Raw genomic sequence first — 26,887 nt, 5'->3', positions numbered from 1 at the left:
CGCAACATCTAGATTAGTCTTGTGTTTTTAAGAGGGAACTCTAGAGAGTTGGTCAGCTTATTATTCCTTGCAGTTGCTGTTCTCCTTCTTTATAGCTGACTAGTTTTGAAAGAAAGTTCCGGTTACGTTATTTGCATACCTAACGTTATGAGCAGAGATGAGCCCTTGTGTTTGAGGTGCAAGCACAAGATGGTGCCTGAGAACTGACCTTAATCTTATGAGTACGGTTATAAGTACCACAAACCTTGTATGCATTGCTCTTTGTTAACTGTATGTACCTTGTGGCAATTCTATGATTCAATGATAAGTTTAAAGGATTGCAGATCACATTTGAGCCACCCTAGGTGTCGGCATCTGTTATTTTTTCCATTCCAACTTCAGAGACCCTGCTTCAAGCATAGGTTTTCATTACTTGTGCTTCGATGACCATCTTTTGAAGAGAAATGAGATGGTGCTGTAGCCAAAGACTGATAAAACAGTATAATCAAAACAAATTTGAGTGGGTGTATGTGTGTATAATAGATGATAACATGATACATGCATATGCTGAATGAATCCATGCTCACGAAGGCCCTATTCTGTAGTGGTCTCCGATGTGAGGTTAAAATGGACTAGCAGTGGTGGAAAGGACCTTGAACATTTGTGCACTAATAAGAAAGTGATGCAATGGAAAACATGAAACAATCTCATAAAGTTTCAAATTAAATAAAATCAATCTAAAAATAAAATGAGAAATTAGATGAGATTAATTTTTCTACGCAAACTTGCTATGCAAGTGAAACAACAATAAGAACTTCATTAACCAGAAAATTTACTCTTGAATATAATATATAAAACAATAACTAAACAAAGTTATATTGAATTGATTGGTGGTACTAGGGGAATCTAAGGGTGGCGAACATCAATAAGGATGGTGAAGGCAGAAAGGTGGAAGATTTGGAGGGGGTAATGCCTCTGATAAAGGTCTGTTCTGTTTTTGAAAACAAACAATTGCTAAAGACTTATATTATTAGAAAGTTGACGATTGATTGTCTGATTGTTGGTATGAAATGAGCCACAAGCAAAAGGCACCTAGTGCACTTTTGAAAAATATGTATCTATAAAATTTCATGCTACACAACTTCATTTTCGGAGTCATGCCCAAGCAGAAGTTTACACGACTTCATCTCTACAACAATACCCGCTTTACATGTACACTATCAACCAGTTATGAGTAGCAGTATATTAAAACTGACTATGACTCATCTAAAATTGCATTAGAATGTAAAGAAAAAGTAGTACTATAGTTTATTCTTGTAAAGAAAATTAGTGGCTTAATGTAGCATAACAGCAAAGTCCCTTGCTCGAGTAGTTTATTGGACTTCCCACTTTTGAATGATTAGAGTGCAGATCACTTGTCCCTTTCTTTTGGATCTTGACAGTAGCTATATATATAGAGTGCTTTTTCTAATTAATATAAAAAAAAATTATTTACATAAATAAATTAAATTTTAATTTATTTATCAGATTGATGTAAAAATGATAAAACATCATTTTGAATGGCGTTTTATCATCGCCACATCACCCCCCATTTTCTATGTAGACGATGCAAAAAAAAAAAAAAAAAAAATACTAAATGATATGACATTTTTAAAAACACCATTCCAAATGGCATTTTTAAAAACATCATATTATTTGACGTTTTTAATTTTTTTTCAAAAAAAAATAAAAATAGAAAAAAAATAAAAATAAAAATTTTAAATTTGTAAAAAATTTAAAATTTTAATTTTGATAAAAATAAAAATTATCATTTCAAATTAGTATCCACATTTCAAATTATCTTTTGAAAAAATATCTGAAAAAAATTATTGTAAAAAAAATTAAAAATACCATAAAAAAGAATTGAAAAGAAATAAAAATTATAATTTTAAATTTTAAGAAAATAAAAATTTTAATTTTAATTCAAATAAAAATCATCATTTCAAATTACAATCTCTTTTTTCAAATTAATTTTTTTAAAAAAATATCATAAAAGAAGAAAAAAATGAGAAAAAAATGAGAAAAAATAAAAATTATAATTTTGAATGAATTTTAAGGAATAAAAATTTTAATTTTAATTCAAATAAAAAAGAAAATTTTAAATTATTTTATCCATTTAAAATTAAGTTTTTTAAAAAAATATCTCAAAAAAATCTTAAAAAATTAAAAAAATAAAAAATACTAAAAAAATGAGAAAAAAATAAAAGTTATAATTTTGAATTTAAAAAAATAAAATTTTAATTTTAATTCAAATAAAAAATATCATTTCAAATTACTTTTCCCATTTCAAATTAATTTTTTTAAAAAAAGATGTTCAAAAAAAATAAAAAATTAAAAAAATAAAAGTGCCATAAAAAAGTCAAAAATTTAAAAAAATGAGAAAAAAATAAAAATTTTAATTTTAAATTTAAAAGGAATAAAATAAAAAAATTGAAAAAAGGGAAAAAATATGAAAAAAATAAAAATTATAAATTAAAATTTAAAAAAAAATAAAAATTTTAACTTTAATTCAAATAAAAAATATCATTTTAAATTACTTTCCCCATTTTAAATTATTTTTTTAAAAACATATCTGAAAAAAAAAAATTGGTGTAAAAAAAATAAAGAACACCATAAAAAAAAGAGAAAAGAATTGAATTGAAAAAAATAGAAATTGTAATTCTAATTCAAAAATAAAAATTATAATTTTGAATTTAAAAAAATAAAAATTCTAATTATAATTCAAATAAAAAATGATAAAAAAATAAAAATTATAATTATTAATTTAAAAAAAATTAAATTTTAGTTCAAATAAAAAATTATCATTTTAAATTACTCTCTCCATTTTAAATTAATTTTATTTATTAAAAAATCATATAAAAATAACTAAAGAAAATTAAAAAAAATTAAAAAATCATAAAAAAGGGAAAAAAGAAAAAAATTGAAGAAAACGCCAAAGGGAATGGCGTTTTTGAAAATGCCATTCCCCTTGGCATTTTTGAAGCATAAAATCCAAAAAAAAACCCTCTCTCCCTCTTCTCTCTCTTCTCCGACGTTTCTCCGATGTTTTTTCCTCTCCGACGGCACGACGACGAGCTCCCAACGGTGGTGAGCTCCCTCCTTTCTCTTTCCTCTTCCTTTCTCTCTCCCTCTTCTCTCCCTCTTCCTCTCTCTCTCTCTCTCTTCTCTCCCTCTTCCTCTCTCTTTCTCTCTCTCCCTCTTTTTCCTTGGCCGTCGGTGACAGAGGGCTGGCGGCGTGCCCGCGCGCCCTAGCGGCGGGCCCGCGCGCCCTAGCGGCGGCCTCGACGGTGGCCCCCACGATGGGCCCCAGCCCTCCCCTTCCCTTGGCCGGCCCCCTCTTCTCTCCCTCTTCCTCTCTCTCTCTCCCTCTTTTTCCTTGGCTGCCGGCGACAAACGGCCGACGGCTGGCCCGCGTGCCCCAGCGACTACCCCCCACGGTGGGCCCCGGCCCTCCCCTTCCATTGGCCGGCCCCCTCTTCTCTCCCTCTTCCTCTCTCTCTCTCTCCCTCTTTTTCCTTGGCCGTCGGTGACAGATGGCCGACGACGGGCCCATGCACCCCGGTGGCGGCCTCGACGACGGCCCCCCATGGTGGGCCCCGACCCTCCCCTTTCCTTGGTCGGCCCCCTCTTCTCTCCCTCTTCCTCTCTCTTTCTCCCTCTTCCTCTCTCTCTCTCCCTCTTTTTCCTTGGCCGCCAGCGACAGAGGGTTGGCGGCGGGCCTGTGCACCCCGGCAGCGGCCCCGACGGTGGCACCCCATGGCAGGCCCCAATGGCGGCCCCCCGACAGCGGCCCCGCGGTGCCCCCCCCCCCGACGATGGGCCGTGGCAGGCCCCTACGGTGGTTTGAGAATTGATTATATAGGATATTCTATGATATTTGTGTAAAATATATATTTAATTATATATTTTTGTACAGATATCGTAAAATATATACACTGGTCAATTGATTGTCCAGTTTGGACAGTTTGGGAATTGTATTTAATTCTATAGGTAATTATATTATTCGAATGATTGCGGAGGGTTCGAGAGAAATTTCGGACAGTATTTTTCTTTAGTTCTCCCCACACATTTTCAGTCGTGTGGAGAGAACTAAGGGAAAATATTGTCAAAATTTCTTTCGATCTCTTTTGCATATTGTTTGATTAATGTAATTAACCTATAGAATTAATGTAATTCCCAAATGGGATAGGATCTATCTATACCTATTTGTTGATGATATGATGCATTTATCATGTAAATCTTTTAAAATGATAAAATAATTAGTAATACTAAATATTTTGATTTTCATTTTGTTATAGGTTTCTCTGAGAAAATGGCCAGTACTCGAATTCGTGTACTATTGTATTATGATGGCATGATACAGAATGATGAAACTGGTATGCAGTACAGTCACCCTGCAAATCGGATGATTAGAGTATCTTCATCATTATCACGTCAAGAATTATTGGACCATTTATATAGCAGTATTCCTGTAGACAAAGAAAAATATGAAATAAAATTGAAATAAAAATCTCTTAATCTATCGGGACAGTTAATGTAGAGCAATTATATCTCAGTTTCAATTGATGATGATGAAGATATCGAAGAAATGCTGATCTTTTCTTTGAAATATTCAGAATATCGATTTTTAGAATTATATATTGAAAAAAAAGATGTACCGAGCTTTGGATACTATAGTCGGTTTTTAACTCAAGCGGATAATAATGTTAGGCCTTCCTCACCTTTTGTAACTCCTATGGTGCAAACCGATAGTGTTGAGGCCGTATTTGCAGAACAACATTCCACTACTGCCGGCCCTAGTTGTCCAGTTATTCAGAGTCCTATGGTAACTTTTCCTGTGTCTTCTGCTATGGTGACTTCTCCTTTGCTAGAAGTAGTGGTAATTGCGGAAGACGACACTCATATAGAGAATGATGACTGGGTAGTTGGTGGAATAAATTCTGATAATCTAGGCTTTGAGTCAGATGAAAGCGGAGATGAAGACTATTGGATGGATGAAGACAGTAGTAGTAATGATGATGATGGTGAAGATGAGAATGATGATGAAGATGTTCACGCTAATATCAATATAGGAGAACCTCAATCTCATTTGCACGAACCCCCATAATTTTTTAATGATATAAATTTAGATGATGGTGGTTATGTTAGTGCTAGTCGAAGATTGAACTCTGACTATCAATTTTGGAACTCCTCGATGACTGAATTTTTTAAAAGTCTAATGTTTAAGAGTAAAGATTATGTAAGGAGAGCTGTTGATCTTTATCACATTATGAAGCATCGAACATACAATGTAGTTCAATCACATTCGAAATTATGGTCCGTACGATGCGCATCATCAGATAATATTCAAAATTATAAATGGAGGCTTCGTGCTGTACTGTTGAAAAAATATGGATATTTTCAAATCACAAAATATGAGAGTCCTCACACTTGTTTATTTATGAAGTTGAGTCGAGACCATAAACATGTCAGTGGAAGGATGATTGACACACTAGTCCGACATATTGTTGAGAAAGATTCCGATGTTAAAGTTGAAGCTATTGTGGCAACCGTTAATGATCAATTTCAATATATAGTGTCATACAGGAAAGCATGGTGTGGAAAGCAGAAAATATTGGTTGATATTTATGGAGAATGGGAGCTGTCTTATGCTAAATTACCCAATTATATGATCGTACTTCAACATGCAAATTCCGGTACAGTTGTTTCATGGAATTTTTTTTGAACTATGAATTCCAATATTCGAGTTTTAAATTATATTTTTTGGGCTTTCAAACTATCTATCCAGGATTTTACGTACTATTATCCTATAATCAGCATTGATGGCATACACTTGTATGGAAAGTTTAAAGGTAAGATGTTGATTGCAACAAGAATTGATGCAGGGAATGGGATATTTTCATTAGCATATGCAATTATGGATGAGAAGACGACTGCAAGTTGGAGTTGATTACTTTTTCAGCTCAGAACACATATCGTCAAAGATAGAAATGGAATATGCTTAATTTTTGACAGGCATCCAGATATATTAAATGCCATCGCTGTTGCCCAGCTACGCAATCCAAGAGGGGGGTGAATTGGGTTTCTAAAAATTTTAAACTTAACTTACAACTTATGAAGATTATTTAACAATAGCAAGATAAGTAAGGAGAGTGTAATTGATTCAAGGCTAATGGTTGAATGCAAGAATGCAAGAGAATAAAGAAGTTCTAAAGGAGAGCAATTAAGCACAATACAAACAAGAGGATTTATAGTGGTTCGGTGCCAACCTTGCACCTACATCCACTCCCCAAGCTCCTACTTGAAAATTTCAATCCACTAAACTGTATTCAACTTGAATACACTCGTCGGAACCTCCGACTCTAGCTATCCCAAGCTAGAATACTTATTTTTCGGGTACAAACCAACCCAATACAATCCGATTCAAGGTTCAGATCAACCTTTCCACGTTTTGGAACCCTTCCAAAACAAAAATAACAACTCAAAAAGAGTAAACAGTTAATTTGCATAGAAATACAAATGAAGCTCCTTTAGTGAGCAAGTAAAGCTTTAAATACACTTTACACAATTTGAGGGAAGCTCTTTCTGATGTCCTCAAGGTGGTTGGAGACTTCAATGAGCTCTTGAGGAGTTGGTGAACTTGAATTAAAAGCTTCTTTAACTTCAAGAAGACTCTTTCTTTAGGGCTGAATTGAATGCTTGAAGAATCTGTTTTCAAAAATTTCTTTCTTCTTGTTGATTCCCTCCTTTAAGTCCCTTTTATAACTTCAAAGAATGATGGAGAGTAATCTGGGCTGAAATAAAGCCGTTAGAGCACATTAAATGAGCATTAAATACAATTGAAATGGATTAAAAATTAGCCATTGCGGAACTTTTCCGTCACAGGGGTCGACTCATAGGGTCGACTCATGCTCATGGGTCGACTCATAGGGTTGACCTCTATGGAACAGAACAGAAAATGATTGTTCTATAATTTTGACCTGTAAAGCAGCAGAGGTCGACTCATAGGGTCGACTCATGCCAAGGGGTCGACTCATAGGGTCGACTCACAGAGAGTGCCAGCCAAAATTTCAGTGTGCCATTCAGCTCTTTAAGCCATGAGTCGACTCATGGGGTCGACTCAAAAATAAAAACTTGATTTTCTTGCAAAATATACTTCCAAAAATATTGAAATTTTCTTCAGTAGACTACACGTCTTTTGTTCTTGCTCTTGAGGCTTCTGAATCAGGTATTGATAAAATTATGATTTTGCCCCTGAAATGCAATAAGTCTTTTTCCAAGCCAAGATCATTAGTAATCTCCTCAAATACTTTGTAATCATCAAAATCAATTTAAGGAGTAACAATCTCTCCCTTTTTGATGATGACAAAATACTTGAGCAAAAGCATATATAAAGCATTGAACAAGAATTTTAAATTTATAAAGATGCATCACTTAAATATCACAGCCAAGTATTGGAACGAAATGCATCATAAGCAGTTTTAAGATAGATCTAAAATTTGCTATAAATTTAAAATTTGATTATAAATTTGAGATTTGCTTATAAATTTGAAATTTGCTTATAGTTCAATCTGTATTGCTCTTATTGCACAATCTTGATTTCGATTGTTGGAATTTTTGCTCAATCTCAATCTTAATGTTCAATCTTTACTGCTCTTATTGCTTTGCTCAATCTTATCAATCTTGATTCTCTACTCTCCCTTTTTGACAGCATCAATTGAAATTCTCTACTCCCCCCTTTTTTTGAATATATTTTTTATTCCTTCCTTTTGATGGGATCAATTTAACTTCTTTAGCTTCCTTCTTTAATTGCTTGTTTTGTATTGCTTATTGTATTACTTCCCCTCAATATAGCAGTCGTAAAAGATATATCAATTTGGTCATTGAAAAGATATTGCTATTCAAGTATTTCACAATTCAAAAGTAATTCAAGTTGATCACATTCAGAGATATTCATTGAAAGTCAAAGTGTATATATATATTCAAAAGATCTTTGAGTACAAAGATATTTTAATACATAAGTATTGACTTAGAGTATAAAAGACATGGATAGAAACTATCCAAAAGTCAAACAGTCAACATTGCATTACATGGCCTACAAGATATATCCTAGACATAAACTAAAGAAAAGACTGACTACACTTGATCTAGTAGAGATCATGACTGGATGGATCAGAGTCTAATGAGTCAGAGATGGGGTGAGGAGATGAAGGATCACGACCAAGGGCTCGACTCGACCACGTCTGCCTCTGCCATGGGTAGAGGTGCTGGCACGAGTGGAGGGATGAGAGGATCCTGAAGGCTGTGAAGCAAAGAACTGTGCTACAAGTGATAGTCTGATGGTGTCCAGAAGGTTTAAAGCTCTCGAAATAGATTATAGCAGTGCAGTGAATTGAGTGGAAGCATGCTCACTAGAGCCTCTGATCTCTCTCCTCAGAAAATCAAACCCACTCTCCAAGACTCCTTACAGTCTGGCCGCCTCCGCAGATAGGTCTGAGACCTCAGTGATGTCCTCATGTGGCTGTGGATGGGCTAGAGCTAGTACTTGCCTCTGCAAGTCGAATACTCTGCCAGTCAATCTCACCACACAACCCTCAAGCTGCTCGATGCAAACTGACTGATCAGAAATCATCTGGAACACAGTGGAGATGTGGGGGATCAGTGTCTGATCAGATACATCATGAAATGTTGATCTCTGAGCAAAAGCTGAAATACCCATCTGACGAGATAATATGGAAGCTACGCGCTGAGATATCATCTCTATCTGGTCATTAATCAATCTGATCTCTGAGGGATGTGCTCTGCTGTCCGACTGCTGGACTGAAGTGTGCCTCCTCATAGACTCTGACGGCCCAGCCTCATGGTCAGAAACAAACTGAATGTCTGGAGATACAGCCCTGTGATCATGGAGAGGTGATGATGGTCCTTCTTCCTCTGCTCTGTCCTCAGCTCTCTCTTCCACATCCTTTGTCCAACCACCATCAGTCTTGAAAAATTCCATGCGGTGCAGAGTATGGCAGTTGATAGTGTCGGAGTGGAAAGCCTAGCTACATCCTCCCCCTCAAAGCTAACTCCAAACCTCCTGAATACTAAAGTGAGAGCCATACCGAAAGGCAAATGTGCCTTGGACCTATTCAAGATTTCTCTCATAGCTTCAATCATCAATGCCGGGAGGTTCAGGGGGGTTTGAGTAATGACATGATACATAATGCAGATGTCCCGGCCAGAGAGGAGATCATGTCTACCACTTCTAGAGAAGAATAACTTAGTTACCATTTGGTGTAGAAGCCTCATCTCAATGGAAAGGATCTTGGCCTCTAATTTGTTTAGGCTTCCCGTGAAGGATCTTCCTAGAATTACATTTATTCCCTCCTCCTTAACTGGGAGTTCCATGTTTGTGTATCCCTCACAGGGTAAATGAAGAATTTCCCCCAAAAGTATAGGATCAAGGCTAATTTCTATACCCTTTACTGTGGATTTTACTGTTTTATTGCTATATCCCAAATTCAAATAAAATTTCATAACAAGATCCACATAGGTATTTTCTTTAAGTGAGCAGTAGAATTTTTAATCTTGGTCCTTAATTTTTGATCCAATAGAGAACCCTTCCTTTTCAAAAAATCTGAAATCAATATTTTTGCTGGGCTCTACCTTCCTATTGGAGAGGGGTATCTTATTGGGACTAATTGGAGACCGAGATGTAGCTGGAGCAGATGTAGGAGCAGGGATTGAAGCTGACATGGTCTTGATTGCCTGTCTCTTCCGGTGCACACCCTCTTCCAACCCGCGGACTGATTTTCTCCTTTGTGGAAGCTTCATTTTTGGAGCCATTTGCACAACCAGAGTTAGCAAGGATCTTAGGAGATCAAATGAGTGGAGAGATAAGAGGTTTTTAAGGGAATGGTAAGGATTTTGGAGAGGAGGAGTGCCGATCTGGAGAAGACGGATAGAGTCTAGGGCAAGCTTGACTCGCTCAAAATGAAGAAGGAAAAAAAAGGGAGGAGCTGGGTTCCGAGAGGATGATTTAGAGAATGAGAGATGGTGGGAGAAGAGTTTTTGGGGAAGAACCTGGGTTTGAGGAAGAAGAGAGGGAGTCTTTTGGCTTGGTGGAAGGAGGAAGATGAAGAGTTGGGTCAGCTCAAGGGAGGTTTTCCAACAAAAATAAGTGCCCGAATGATTTGATCAAAAATTACAAGTTTACCCTAGGGTCGACTCATGGCACAGAGAAATTCAGAAAAATGATGAAACGATTTTAAAAAAATTTGAAATGTTATGAGAAGGATGTATACCCAAAAATTGATTATGAGAATGATTATTTTGGGTGATTGAGCTCAAAAGATGAGAATTAAGCTAAAAGAATTTTTGGTATTGATATCTTGGAATCAAAGAGATACCTAAGCAGATGGATCAAGGATTCTTAGTTCTCTCCTAATTTCATAAAATCTATCTTCACTTAAGGCCTTGGTAAAGATATCAGCTAATTATTTTTCAGTACAAACATAGTCAAGAATTATATCTTTATTTTGGACATGTTTTCTTATGAAATGATGTCTAATTTCAATATATTTTGACCTAGAATATTGAATTGAATTTTTAGTGAGATTTATAGCACTAGTGTTATCACATCTTATGGGAGTTTCATTAAGTTTGATACCAAAGTCTTCGAGTTGTTGCTTAATCCACAAGATTTGAGCACAACAACTTCCGGCTGTAATGTATTCGGCCTCGGCCATAGACAGTACTATCAAATTTTGTTTCTTGCTAAACCAAGAGATTAGGTTTACTCCAAAAAGTTAGCAAGTTCCACTAATACTTTTTCTATCTAATTTACATCCAGCAAAATCGGCATCTGAATATCCTATTAGGTCAATTAATGAGTCCTTAGAATACCATAATTCTAGAGGTTGTATACCATTTAAATATCTAAGGATTCTTTTAACAGCATTCAAGTGTGATTCTTTTGGATTTGATTGAAATCGAGCACACAGGCAAACACTAAACATGATATCAGGTCTACTAGCAGTTAAATATAATAGAGAACCAATCATACCTCTATAAAATTTTAAGTCTATACTCTTACCTTCTTCATCCTTGTCAATCTTACATGTTGGGCTCATGGGTGTGCCAATTAATTTGGAGTTCTCCATTCCAAATCTCTTAAGTAATTCTCTTGTGTACTTGCTTTGGGTGATGAAGATTCCTTCCTTTGTTTGTTTGATTTAGAGTCCGAGGAAGAATGTAAGTTCTCCCATCATGCTCATCTCGAACTCCCCCTGCATGAGCTTTGCAAAATCTTGACAAAGAGATTCATTAGTAGACCCAAAAATAATGTCATCAACATATATTTGTATAACTAATATATCATTTTGATTTCTTTTAATGAAAAGTGTTGTATCTATATTTTCTCTTGAAAAACCATTATTGAGTAGAAATTTGCTTGCCATTATTGAGTAGAAATTTGCTTAACCTTTCATACCAAACCCTGGGTGCTTGTTTCAAACCATATAAAGCTTTATTTAATTTAAAAACATGATTGGAAAAAGTATGATTTTCAAAACCTGAGGGTTGTTCTACACAGACTTCTTCAGCAATATATCCATTTAAAAAAGTATTTTTGACATCCATTTGGAATAATTTAAATTTCATAAAGCAAGCATATGCAAGTAGAAGTCTAATTGCCTCTAATCTAGCAACAGGTGCAAAAATCTCATCAAAATCAATTCTTTCTTCTTGATTATAACTTTTTGTAACTAATCTTGCCTTATTTCTTATCACATTTCCATGTTCATCCAATTTATTCCTATATACCCATTTTGTGCCAATTATTGAGTAGTTTTTAGGTCTTGATACTAAGGTCCATACATTATTTCTTTCAAATTGATTAAGTTCTTCTTGCATTGCATTAATCTAATTATAATCTTTTTCAGCTTCATCTATAGTTTTAGGTTCAAGATGAGAGACAAAAGCACAATGATTGAATGCATCTTTAAGAGAAGAACGAGTTCTTACCCCATGTATAGGATCACTAATGATTAGTTCCTTGGGGTGATTGTGATCATACCTCCATTCTTTAGGTAGATTGTTTGTACCTTGAGGTTGTTCTTGTCGTTCTTCACCTTCCTCAACTTATTTGTCTTCATGTTCTTCATCATCTTGAATTATTGAATCTTTTAGAGTGATCTCCTTCATCCCTTCTATAAGAGGATCTGCATCATCAAAACCTTCATTCTTCCTTGAAGAAAGATCGTTAGTTTCATCAAAGACAACATGTATAGACTCCTCTACTACTAAGGTTCTTTTGTTAAAAACTCTAAAGGCTTTACTAGAAGAGGAGTAACCAAGAAAAATTGCTTCATCGGATTTTGCATCAAATTTTCTTAGTCTTTCTTTACCATTATTTAATACAAAATATCGGCAACCAAAAATATGAAAATATGCAATATTTGGTTTTCTTCATTTCCAAAGCTCATAGGGAGTTTTCTTTAAAATTTGTCTAATTAAGGCATGATTTAATATGTAACATGCTGTGTTAATAGCTTCCGCCCAAAAATATCTTGGAAGGTTGCTTTCACATAGCATGGTACGGGCCATTTCTTCAAAGGTTCTATTTTTTCTTTCTACTACCCCATTTTGTTGGAATGTCCTAGGTATTGAAAAATTATGGCCTATTCCTTTTTCATCACAAAACTTTTCAAAATCTTGATTTTTAAATTTGATTTCATGATCACTTCGAATATTTTGAATTAAAAAATCTTTCTCATTTGTGACTTTTCGATAAAATTTAGAGAAAACTTAAAAAGTTTTATCCTTGTGTGCCAAAAAGAAAACCCATGTAAAATGAGAGAAATCATCAATAATTACAAAACCATATCGTTTTCCTCCTAGACTAGTAGATCTGATAGGTCCAAATAAATCCATATGCAATAGTTCTAATGGCCTAGAAGTTGAAACAATGTTTTTAGATTTGAATGAAACTCTTGTTTGTTTACCTAGTTGGCATGCATCACAAATTCTATCTTTTTCAAAATTTAATTTGGGTAAATCAATAACCAATTCCTTCTGAATGAGTTTTGAAAGTGAGTGCATGCTAATATGTGCAAGCCTACGATGCCAAAGCCAATTAGTTTTATTAATCTTGGCATTCAAGGATACTAGGCATTGCATGTTTATTTTAGATAGATCATTCAAATCTACCATATAAACATTGCCATGTCTATGCCCAACAAATTCAATGCCTTCATTAATAGGACTAGTTACAATGCAAACAGAAGATTCAAAAATAACTTTATATCCTTTATCACAGAATTGACTGATGCTTAATAAATTATATTTTAAACCATCTACTAATAAAATATTTTTAATAAACTTGGAGGGAGTGATACCAATGTTACCTATACCGATGATCTTTCCTTTACCATTGTCTTCAAAGATAACCATCCCTCCATTCTTAGCATCAAGTGTGATGAATTGAGATTCATCACCAGTCATATGTCTCGAGCATCCGCTATCAAGATACCATTTCTGGTTTGCTCCTTGGGATGCTAGACACACCTGCAAGCAAAAGTCAAGTTTTTACTTTATGTACCCAAGCTTTCTTGGGTCCTTTTTGGTTAGTCACAATGGTTCCTTTTGGAACCCATAGTTTCTTTGCATTAGAATTTAAGAAATTGTTAGAGAGACAAGTGTACGACTTGTGACCTACTTTACCACATTTGAAGCAAGTAATGTTTGAAAACTTATTGATTGAAGAGTTTACATAGATATTTTTTAAAAACTTTTGTTTCTTTAAGGGGTTGTAACCAAGACCAGCCTTATCATAAATAGTCTTCTGATTTTCAAGAATCATATTAAGTTTATTAGAACTTAAAGTGAATTTTTCAACTATTGGTTTTAGCTTGACAATTTCATTCTTTAAGTTTATATTTTCTTGAAGCAAAGTAGATTTTTCATTTGAAATACTCTCATTTTGTTTTAGTAGAGATTGATTCTTTGATTTTAACTCTTTGTTCTTTACCCCTAGCTTCTTTAGTTCATCAATTAAATCATAAAAAGCTTCATGAAGTTCTTCAAAGGTAAAGTCAATAGGAGTTGAAGAGCTTACATCATTTTCATGTGCCATAAGGCACAAGTTGGCTTGTTCAGTTGAGTCTTCTTCTTCGGAGCTTGACTCATCACTTCCACTCCAAGTAACCATCATGGCCTTTTTCTTGTACTTCTTGAGATCCTTCTTTAGTTGTGGGCATTCAGACTTAAAATATTTCGATTTCTTGCATTCGTAGCAGATAAGGGGTTGGTCTTTATCCTTTTCTTTGCTATATTCCCCTTTTGTGGGTGGCCTCTTCCTCATTCCTTGTTTTCTTTTCTTCAAAAATTTCTTAAACCTTCTAGTAATGAGAGTCATTTCTTCATTCTGCTCTTCATTTTCCGTATCATCAGTTTCTTCATCAAGTTGAGCCATGGATTTGAGGGCGATTGTCCTCTTCTTTTTGACTTCTTCTTCTTGGTGTTGTTTCATGCTCAACTCATGTGTCATCAGTGATCCTAGAAACTCTTCCAAGGGTAGAATGTTCAGATCCTTGGCTTCTTGGATGGCGGTCACTTTGGCTTTCCAAGTTTTTGGTAATGACTTAAGAATCTTCCTCACGAGGTCACTGTTAGAATAAGACTTACCAAGACTTTTCAGACCATTTATAATATCAGTAAAATGGATAAACATTTCAGTTATAGATTCATCATGCTCCATTTTAAAAAGTTCATATTTATGTACGAGCATGTTAATTTTGGACTCCTTTACTTGATTAGTTCCTTCATGAGTTACTTCTAATCTATCCCATATTTCTTTAGCAGACATACAAGTTGAAATATGATTGAATTCATTAGCATCTAGTGCACAATACAAAACATTCATGGCTTTAGCATTTAGTTGGGCCATTTTCTTATCAACCTCATCCCATTCTTTTTCGGGTTTGGTTGATTCCACACCATCAATTATTTTAGTTGGTGTGTGTGGTTTGTTTACTATGATACTCCACATATCATAGTCAAGTGCTTGAATGAAGATTTTCATCCGAGCTTTCTAATAGGTATAATTTGATCCATTGAAAAGAGGAGGTCGGTTAGTGGACTGCTCCTCGGCTAGAGAAGTGCCAACTTGAGTTGTCATAGATCTTTGGTTCTTTGATGGTTAAATCAAAGTAGGGCTAGAGCACCAGACTCTGATACCACTTGTTGTCCAGCTACGCAAGCCAAGAGGGGGGGTGAATTGGGTTTCTAAAAATTTTAAACTTAACTTATAACTTATGAAGATTATTTAATAATAGCAAGATAAGTAAGGAGAGTGTAATTGATTCAAGGTTAATGGTTGAATGCAAGAATGCAAGAGAATAAAGAAGTTCTAAAGGAGAGCAATTAAGCACAATACAAACAAGAGAATTTATAGTGGTTCGGTGCCAATCTTGCACCTACATTCACTCCCCAAGCTACTACTTGAGAATTTCAATCCACTAAACTGTATTCAACTTGAATACACTAGTCGGAACCTCTGACTCTAGCTATCTCAAGCTAAAACACTTATTTTCCGAGTACAAGCCAACCCAATACAATCTGATTCAAGGTTCGGATCAACCTTCCCACATTTTGGAACCCTTCCAAAATAAAAACAACAACTCAAAAAGAGTAAACAGTTAATTTGCACAGAAATACAAATGAAGCTCCTTTAGTGAGCAAGTAAAGCTTTAAATACACTTTACACAATTTGAGAAAAGCTCTTTCTGATTTTTTCAAGGTGGTTGGAGACTTCAATGAGCTCTTGAGGAGTTGGTGAACTTGAATTAAAAGCTTCTTTAACTTCAAGAAGGCTCTTTCTTTAGGGCTGAATTGAATGCTTGAAGAACCTCTTTTCAAAAATCTCTTTCTTCTTGTTGATTCCCTCCTTTAAGTCCCTTTTATAACTTCAAGGAATGGTGGAGAGTAATCTGGACTGAAATAGAGCCGTTAGAGCACATTAAATGAGTATTAAATGCAATTGAAATGGGTTAAAAACTAACCATTGTGGAACTTTTCCGTCACAGGGGTCGACTCATAGGGTCGACCTCTGTGGAACAGAATAAAAAATGACTGTTCTGTAATTTTGGCCTGCAAAGCAGCAGAGGTCGACTCATAGGATCGACTCATACCAAGGGGTCGACTCATAGGGTCAACTCATAGAGAGTGCCAGCCAAAATTTCAGCATGCCATTTAGCTCTTTAAGCCATGAGTCGACTCATGGGGTCGACTCAAAAATAAAAACCTAGTTTTCTTGCAAAATATACTTCCAAAAATGTTGAAATTTTCTCCAGTAGACTGCACGTCTTTTGTTCTTGCTCTTAAGGCTTCTGAATCAGGTATTGATAAAATTATGATTTTGCCCCTGAAATGTAATAAGTCTTTTTTCAAGCCAAGATCATTAGTAATCCCCTCAAATACTTTGTAATCATCAAAATCAATTTAAGGAGCAACAATCATAGATGAGTCTGTTGGATGGAGTCTACCACGTGCCTATCACCGATACTGCTTAAGATATATCTGCAGTAATTTTAATACTCATTTTAAAAATGTGCAGCTGAAAAGAGCAGTATGGCAAGCAAGAAGCACTCATTAAGTTCACAAATTCAACTTTATCATGGGAAGGATCAGAACAGTGAATGAAGAGGCTTGGAGCTGGTTGTTTGAGATAGAAAAGGAGAAGTGGATGTTGGCACATGATGATGCCCTGCACTATGGTGTCTTAACTACAAATTTATCGGAGATTTTTAATAGTGTTTTACGAGGAGCTAGAAATGTGTTAATTACAGCTTGTGTTCAAATGATATTTTATTGTCTTATGAAATACTTCAATACGAGGTATGCCCAAGTCTTGAGATATGTAGAGGAGAATCCAAACAATTTTTTTACTCCTCATATTGCAATTAAGATTGCTGAAGATCAAGTTAAAGCTAACCAACATCGAGTAACAGCATTCAACCTTCAAAGAGGTATATATGAGTGCTTACGAGGAGAGCAAGAGTAAGGTTATGAGGTGGAAAAAATTCTCATACTGTTACTTTAGCTAAAAAAAAATATTCTTGTGGAAAGTGGAGCATGTATAAATATCCATGTTTATACGTTTTAGCTGTGTGTCAAGAAATTATGGTATATTTTAGTGATTTTGTGGATGATGCATATACAATTACAATATATATGAATACTTGGAGTGGTGACTTTAATCCATTACCACATAAAGATTATTGAATGCATACACATATATTCAAATATATTCCTAATCATCATCGTTCGAGACCCAAGCAGAAAGGTAGACTAAAGTCAACAAGACTACGAAATGAGATGAATGATAGGCAAATAAGAAGTAAGAACCACTGTGGCATTTGTAAGGAATAGGGTCATGACCGCCGTCGCTGTCCTAGAATACTTCAACACATTTCAACTTCAAGTAGTGGAAGAAATTAAAGGCTCCGAAGATGTATTTTTGTCATTATTTTATGTATTTCTGTGATATTGTATTTGAATATACGTGTTTAATATCTTGAGATGAACTGAATTTTGTGTTTAAGTTGTATTGTGTGACAATATTGTGTTTAAAATATATTTCTCATAAAATAAATGGCTATCATATTTTTTATTTTTTAATACACTTATGATAATATCATTATTTTAGATTCATTAGCGTATTATGACTTACGATCCACGGTATCTCAATTTTTGAGACAGCAGTATTCTTACATTACAGGAGCACCATCGATCACAGACTATTTTAGATGACGACGTAAGCATTTCAATCCTATTTACTATTTAATTTTTTTTTTAAAAAGTCATATACATTATCTAATTATTATATTTTATTGCAGAAGCCCAGACACCTTCATCTACGATGATCCGATGCTGACTTTTGGAGGACAGAGGACATCCCACATAGAGTACTGGATTATTTACGATATCTTAGATTTTATGGAGCATATCAGATTGGTCGTATACAGATGGACGTTGGTCTTATTACTGCTTTGCTTGAGAGATGGCATCCAGAGACACACACATTTTATCTTCCATTTGATGAGGCGACCATCACTTTACAGGATGTCAGCATCCTTACTGGACTACCAGTTGATGGTGATCCAGTTATCAGAGTTGATCCCACGCTTATCATTCCGGAGTGGTAGGCTTTGTGCTTGCGATTGCTAGGGTTTGAGCCCGACGCATATTTTTTCGATCATTCATGACTCAGGATTGAGTGTTTGGATGATCGTTATCGATATTTTCATATTACGGATGATGCACCAGAGGAGATGGTGCAGCAGTATATTAGGGGTCAGGTGCTGCAGTTGTTAGGTGGTGTCCTATTATCCGATACTTCATCGAATAAGATGAAATTGATGTTTTTGCCATTATTAGAGGATTTAGACTTCGCTCGTAGACTCAGTTGGGGCAGTGCAGTACTAGCTTACCTGTACAGAGCTATGTGTCGGGGTTCTTATACTGATCAAAGTAAGATTGATGGTTATCTTGTATTATTATAGGTATGTGAATTAAAAATTTTTATTTTTAATATTCAATTATATTCCAAATATTGGGTATATGATGTATGATTTTTTTAAAATTTGTAGATTTGGGTATGGAAGCGTATGCTGACTATCAGTCCATTACGACGACAGTTGCTCGAGATGTCATCAGAGCAGCATGATCCTGATGTTCCATTCAGAATAGATGGACCATTGAAAAATAGGTATAAAAATATTATTTTTTTTTATTTGAAACTTACTGTTTTAAATTTGATAAAATTTATTTAACATGAGTAGATTGTGAAACAGATGGAACGTTGCATTCAACGTTCATCACGTATCAACGAGAGTGGCACGGATTTATAGGTGTCAGTTGAATACATTAGTTGATACATATAGATGGATAAATTTTAAATTTTTTACAAATATTATTTTATAGTATTCATAATCTATTAAAATTTTAGCTTACTAATTTTTTTATTTTAACTCTATCAATTTTTGTGGGAGCCATATACAGATGAGATATTGGCTATATTACCGCAGATGTGTACAGTTGGACATGACATATGGACTGCTAGGGTGTCACTTATTTGTTTTGATGTGGTAGAGTGGTATCTTTCGATCATGTCCTGCGACAGTTTGGTCAGATTCAGGGCATCCCAGAGTAGTTTGATACCAGCCAGGGACTTTATCATATTGATCAACGAGGGAGAGCTCGTATTGACTGGCGTATCAGACATGCAGAGTACATCGATATTTGGGATGCACGTCGAGATCACATTGTTCATGGTGATCCCATTTTGAGAGGCCGTTCATATACCGATGACTACATGGCTTGGTTTTTTAGCATTACAGTGTGAGTCATTGGACAGCCTCGGTATGCAGTTTCCAGATACAAGGGCGAGAGTTCTGCTGTGCATCTTTTGGTAAGACTACAAAAATTAGTTTATGTTGTTTGTGTTATATTTTATTTAATATTTTACAGTATATTGACTATTTTATTTTTATTTTGTAGACGATTCTATGTCGGGTCTTGTGTTGGACGCTCGTCGTGCTTTATCTACGACTGATGAGGACGAATGGATTCAGATACTGTGTGAGATAAAGAGAATAAGTATCGAAACATTGATGACGATTGGTGTTGATCCATATAGCTGTGTGCCTTGATATGGAGCAGTCGATGTGCCAGATATGAGATATACGCCGTCACCATATGTTCCACATATGCCATCACCGCATATTCCACAGATGTCATCACTAGATGCTGCACAGATGCCACCGCCTTTTGATCCACATATGGCAGCGCCTTCTTCTTCCTACATCCCCCAGATGACATCATCGGGTATCAGTTGGCCACATGAGTATGATACTTTCTTTTCAGGCCCATCTGTGTATCCAGATGAGATGGTTGAGCAGGTCGCTCAGTCCGTAGATGATTCGACAGTATCAGTTATTCCTGAGTAGCATGACCAGCAGACCTCCTCCACTAATATAAAGGAGGAGCCATCACAGCAGGAGCAGGAGCAGCCATTGAGGATCTTTCTGAGAAGGTCCAAGCGACCATGGGCACCACGATGTCCTTGTGGGACTTAATCTTTTTTAGATTTGTACTTAGTATTTTTAAAACTTTTATTGTACTATTTTTTATACGCTTGATATTTTTATTCTATTTAATATTATTAATTATTAATTTTATTTTATATTATTTAATTTCAAGTGATCGGATATTATGCTTTGTTGATATGGTTACACATACTCTAATGTGTCTCAAAACATTAGGAGAGAAAAAGTTATGCTAAAAGGGCTATAGAAATTATAATGTAAATATAATAATATATCAGATAATTTAATTATGAGATGAATCAGATTGTACTGGTACATCTCGATCTGGTACGGGCCCGACAGCTTTGTACGGTGCGGTATGGGAAAAAAAATTAATTAATTTGAAATAGAGAAAAAAAATTGAAATGATGTTTTTTATTTGAATTAAAATTAAAATTTTTATTTTTTTAAATTCAAAATTATAATTTTTATTTTTTCTCATTTTTTTATCATTTTTCTTTTTTATGATATTTTTTATTTTTTTAATTTTTTAAGATTTTTTGGGATATTTTTTAAAAAAATTAATTTTAAATGAGAAAATAATTTGAATTTATATTTTTTATTTGAATTAACATTTGAATTTTTTTTTCTTATTTTTTTCTCATTTTTTACTTCTTTGTTTGGAATATTTTAAAAAAAAAATAATTTGAAATGGGAAAAGTAATTTGAAATGGTATTTTTTATTTTAATTAAAATTAAAAATTTATTTTTTTAAATTAAAAATTATAGTTTTTATTTTTTCTCATTTTTAAATATTTTACTTTTTTATGGTATTTTTTGTAATTTTTTATTTTTTGACATATTTTTTTTAAAAATTAATTTGAAATAAAGAAAGTAATTTGCAAAGATGGTTTTTATTTAAATTAAAATTAAAATTTTTATTTTTTTAAATTCAAAATGATAATTTTTATTTTTTTCTCATTTCTTTCTCATTTTTTCTTTTTTTATGGTATTTTTTATTTTTTATAATTTTTTAAGATTTTTTTGAGATATTTTTTTTAAATTAATTTTAAATGGATAAAATAATTTAAAATTATCTTTTTTTTTGAATTAAAATTAGAATTTTTATTCTTTAAAATTCATTCAAAATTATAATTTCTATTTTTTTCTCATTTTTTTCTTCTTTTATGATATTTTTAAAAAAAATTAATTTGAAAAGGAGATTGTAATTTGAAATGATGATTTTTATTTGAATTACAATTAAAATTTTTATTTTCTTAAAATTTAGAATTATAATTTTTATTTCTTTTCAATTCTTTTTTATGGTATTTTTAATTTTTTTTACACCAATTTTTTTACAGATATTTTTTTAAAAAGATAATTTGAAATGGAGATACTAATTTGATATGATAATTTTTATTTTTATCAAAATTAAAATTTTTATTTTTTATAAATTTAAAATTTTTATTTTTATTTTTTTCTATTTTTTATCATTTTTTTTCTTTTTTTTGGGGAGAAAAATTAAAATCGTCAAATAATATGGTGTTTTTAAAAACGCCATTTGGAATGGCATTTTTAAAAATGCCATTTCAAATGGCATTTTTAAAAATACAATATTATTTGATATTTTTTATTTTTTTTGGTTTCATCTACGTGGAAAATAGGGGGTGACGTGGCGATGATAAAACGCCATTCAAAATGGTGTTTTATCATTTTTACATCAATCTGGTAAATAAGTTGAAAACTAAATTATTTATGTACATAAATTTTTTTTTTATTAATTAGAAAAAAGACTCTATATATATATGTCTCGATATTTTCTATGTCATGGCGCCTCCTTGAAATCTTCAATGTAATGTTATGTGCTACGCATACACCAAGAAAAATGTAATTTTCAACCAGCATGTTCCCCTTCTTAAAATTTCTCATTATAATTTTCCAACAAGTATATTAGCTCACTCATAATTCTCAAGTCAATATAATAAAGCCAATTTTTTTTACCATAAACATTTGAATAAGTGAACATTTTCATACACTTCACTTGTCCCTTGGGCACTTGCCCAATACCTGAACAACATGCAGGTCTCTTTTCCTCCTGAGTATGCGCAGTCCACTAAATTCCTTCAAGGCTTCAATTAAGATTTCGTGAATGAAAATATTGTATTCATCCAACACAAACAGGCTTCATACCTTTGTATTGTCTTTGGCCTTCACCTTGTACATCATCCTCAGCTTCCTCAAGCGAAAACCACTCAAATAACTCCTCTGTTGGGCCATCTCCTCCTCTTTTTTCTTCTCTCCCTTCTTCCAAAATAACTCTTCTGTTCGGTCCGCACTTCCTCCTTTTCTTCCCTCCCTTCCTCTACTGTCAAAGAAGTCACATTCATCATCCTCTTTCTTCTCTTCTTGTACAATATCTTTAGCTTCCTTAAGCTCAAGCTATCCAAGTCGTTGGCACGAGAGCTGTTCTCTTCTTTCTTGAGGTCCTCTCCACAGCTACTGATGGGCGCTTGCCTCCATTTCGCCTCCTTGCTTCCTTTCTCCAACTCCATAACCGATCCCATGGGATATTTCGCCAGAATCCGTTGATGACACCAGGCCTCCGGCAGGCCAGTTAATTTCTTCTGGTTCCTCCGCTGGGATCATGGGCGGAGATATGGTGGCAACTGATGTGTTCAGGCTCTGGTCCGGCAGTGACACATTTTGGTCTATGATCATATCTCTGCTCTCAGCCCGGGATTCGGCGGAGTCTGCGACCTTGATGGAGATTTTGGCCGGAGATCCGGTGTCATGTAGGCTCTGCACACCACGGTCCAGCGGAGGAATGAGCTGCTCACTGATCCGATCTCGGACCTCGGCTACCAAGTCTGCTGGAGATCCAATGCCATCTGCGATCTGCACCCAACCTTTCTGGCATCCAATTGGATCTCTGGTGTCGGAATGGGTCGTGGCTGGAGATTCAGTGGCGTCAGGGATGGTCTCAGACTCCACCAGATGTCTGCCTGCCAAAATCTCGCCAGCAACATCATTGCAGCAACCTCGAATGGCCGAAATCTTGCTGGAGAGCTTTGCTGCGGCACATAAAATTTCTGCAGTAGCTTGTGGATGTGAGGAATCCTTGTCTTGGTTCAGAACCTCAAATTGATCTAGGCTCATCTCTTCTCCATTCCCTTCTAGATCACATCGATCATTGGAGCCTACAATCTCCAATGATATCTGATGGCCGTGGGTAGCCGGAGTCTCGCTGGAGAATTCATTCTTCATAACTGGAACGTCAGGTTCAGCTTTTTGGTCATCAGAGCCCGGAGTTCCTGATAATGGAGGAGATTGATGGCCTCTTGCTGGAAGCTCGCCGGAGATTTCCATTCCAGAATCCAGACTGCATGGATTGGATAGGTTTTGATCCCTGCCATCTCTCTGACATAAGCCTTCAGATTCTGGAACCATTTGATAACCAGTTATCAGAATTTGTCCAGAGTTAATCGCAGGGTCACTAGGGCCTGGACTGGTTCTTGGATCACCACAGCTTTTATAGCTTACAGGAAACTCGCCAGAGACGTCAATTAAAGAGGCAGCCTCAAGCTCTAGATTAGCTTCCATCTCTGATAAACCTCTATTTGCTTTGGAGTTTAGAACCTCTGATCGAGGGTAGGTGGCTGCAAAGTTGCTGTTCTCCTTCGCCCTCGCCTCATTTGCTAGCAATTGGCAGCTAGATTCTTGACGATGGATATCAGAACTGGTTCTTCGACCCTCCACTATTCTTCCCTCTGGTTCCTTATACTCTCCCAGCCCTACCATTGGTGAACCTTCAAAAGTAGCTAGCTGCGGATCCTCTTCTAGATTCTTTCCTTTGGATTCTTTTCTCGAATTCTTCTCGAGTTCCACCACAGATTTTTTTCATCTTCAACCTTCACATCCTCGGCTTTTGATATAGAACCAGGAGAATTCACTGCTCCAGCTGCTTCATCGTGGCACTTCGTTATTCCTTCAGTGTACAAATTATTACCTTCCTTGATTTCTTTGCTTGCTGCTGCCAAAGCACCCACATTACCACCAAGCTCTTCCTCGAGTTCCACTCTGTTTCTGGGACAAAGTAGTGAAGAGGTTCTCATCGGATCACACAGAAGCAGCAGTGTGGTTGCTTTCTCACTGGAGATGGTCTTGGTACCAGTGATGGCTAAATCTCTGGAATCTAGAATTAACATCATCGAAGATCAAAGATCAAACAAAATAATAAACCCAAATTAGAGGAAGCCAAAAAAAAAAACGTAGCTTTGTACCTTCATCTTCTGCATGTCCTTGGACTAAAGACGCCATCTTTACAAAGATCAGGGGTTGTTGTGAAGATGGCAAGAGATCAGGGGTTGTTGTAAAGATGCCATTATTTGAAACAGGACAGTCCATGTCCCTGATCTCTACACCATTAATTTTATTTTTAATATTAATTTTGAATTTATAAAAGAATAATTTTTGGGATAATAGGATATCGAATGGGGTTCTTGAGATCCGAATCATAAATTTAGAGAGTTTAGTTTGATGATAATATAGATAAGAATTTCTGGATATTATTTATATAAAAGTTATTTTGTGCATTAGTAATTTTGATTCATATATTTTTGATAGTAATATATTATATACTTAATTGTTAAGTATATATTTATAACTTGTTTTATGTTATATATTATATATCACTGATCCTGATCTGGATGAATTTTGGGCTCTGCAAAAGAATAAAATTTAGAATTACAATATCTAACAAGCTTGTAATTGAGCTATATAACTGTATGCGGGATTATGGTGCTTTGGGATTACATTGTTAATACCCTGCCATAGGTTGGAAATATGCTTATGGTAGTCCATGGGACCAGCCATAATATTGGTGCCCTGTCACGGATAGAAAATTTGGTTGTGGTAGTTCAAAATTGAATACTTGTGGTCCACTCGACTAGCCATTGTTAGTACCTCACCATGAGCTATAAACGTGATTGTGGTAGTCGGTGTTGAGCGCTTGTGGTCCTTTGGACTAGTCATGGTTAATGCCCCGTCATGGGCTGGAAACGTGATTGTGGTAGTCCATAAGACTAACCACAGTATTAGTGCCCCACCACAGACTGCAAACGTGATTGTGGTAGTCCACAAAAATTAGTCATGGTATTGGTGCCTTACCACAGGATGGAAACATGGTTGTGGTAATTCAGAGCTAACAACCTAATATGGTCGGATCCGATGTATGTTGGTTTGAGATCATTATATGGTGTAACTCATTATACAAAAAAGATATATTTGCTATGTATGTTTTATGAATCGTGGCATCTTTTAGTATTTGATTTATATAAGTAACAACTATTGATAATTTTTTATTTATTATTATTATATTAATGTTAGTGTGTAAAAATTTTTATTGGATTATAACGCTTACAACCCTTTTCTTTTTTTTTTTTCAAATTTATAGGATGCCTATATTTGACTAAGATTGAAATTATAATTTCAAAAGGATTCATTAGATAGAACATCAACGATATTAGTTAAATAACCAAGTCTTGTAAATTGTACAAGGTTTGATATTTGTTAATGTGAAAAATTTATTATGAATTGAGATTAATAATGTTCATGAAATATTGAGATTGTAATAAATTTTATAGAGCTTATCCTAAGGAGTGTGTAGCCATCGCATGTCCGACCTAAGTATTGGGTTTGAAATGTAATAGAGTGGTATCAGAGCTTAAGGTTATGATCACTCGAGACTGTGACTTAAGTGATGTTTGAACTTAAGGTTATGACCATCAGGAACATGATAGAAGTAGCAGAAAGGATTTAAAGTTTGGACTTTAGATCACTATGTATTGTGAGAAAAGTTATGCATAAATAGCAAACAATATATATAACAAAGCTGATGAGTTATATTTTGGATTCACTACAAGAAAATCAAGTATTAATGATGGCTTTTAGCGACGGCAACCCCACCATCGCTAATACTAAACTTTATTGATCGAGTGTTATGATGAAAAATTTTTCTATCACTAAAAAGTCGATGAATTATTAGTGATGGCTTAAATACTTATTAGTGATGGAAAAGCCATCACTATAAATTTAACTTAAAAAAATATCTATTAGCGATGGCTAGCTTTAGCGATGAAAGCTAGCGATCGCTAATAGTGTGCCCTTAAACCCCCCCACCCCACGCATCTCTGACGGACTCGGTTCTATTGGCCACCGCCTCCCCTCTTCCCCCCACCTCAGATCCCCTTTCTCCCCCATCATGCTGGCGGAGCCCCCGACCTCCTCCCCCCAGTCCCGTGCCACCGTCCCCACCTCTGATCCGATATCCCCTCACCGGATCATATGTTCTCGAGCCCTCCTCTTGTCAAATCATCCTCCACTTGCCGGATCGGGGCCCCCGCTGCCTCCCCCTTCGTCGGACTGCCCCTCCCCTTACTAAATCGGATTTTGTTGACCCTATGGTTGATTTTGATTATTCCAAAATATTAAGTATTTATGATACTAATCATATATTTAAGGATGAATGTAGAAGGTTTTAGATGCTCATAATGAAGAAATTACCGATGGAAGAAGTCCTCTAAAGATGCCTTGTCAAAGTACTTAAAAGAATAAGTTCTCACAAATTTGGATGGCTCATTATGAAGAAAATAAAGTTGAAAAAAGTCAATATCATTTGGGATGCATTTGAAACAAAAAAGTTTAAGTTTGGAAGTGATTCAATTGAGAAAATTTAAGTTCAGATCTTTGAGTCGACTCATGTCGTAAAGGAGTCGACTCTGGTATATTTTGGCATAGGC

This window comes from Elaeis guineensis, chromosome 16, assembly GCF_000442705.2.
Source record: "Elaeis guineensis isolate ETL-2024a chromosome 16, EG11, whole genome shotgun sequence".
Taxonomy (NCBI): Eukaryota; Viridiplantae; Streptophyta; class Magnoliopsida; order Arecales; family Arecaceae; genus Elaeis; species Elaeis guineensis.
This window is presented reverse-complemented; position numbering follows the sequence as displayed.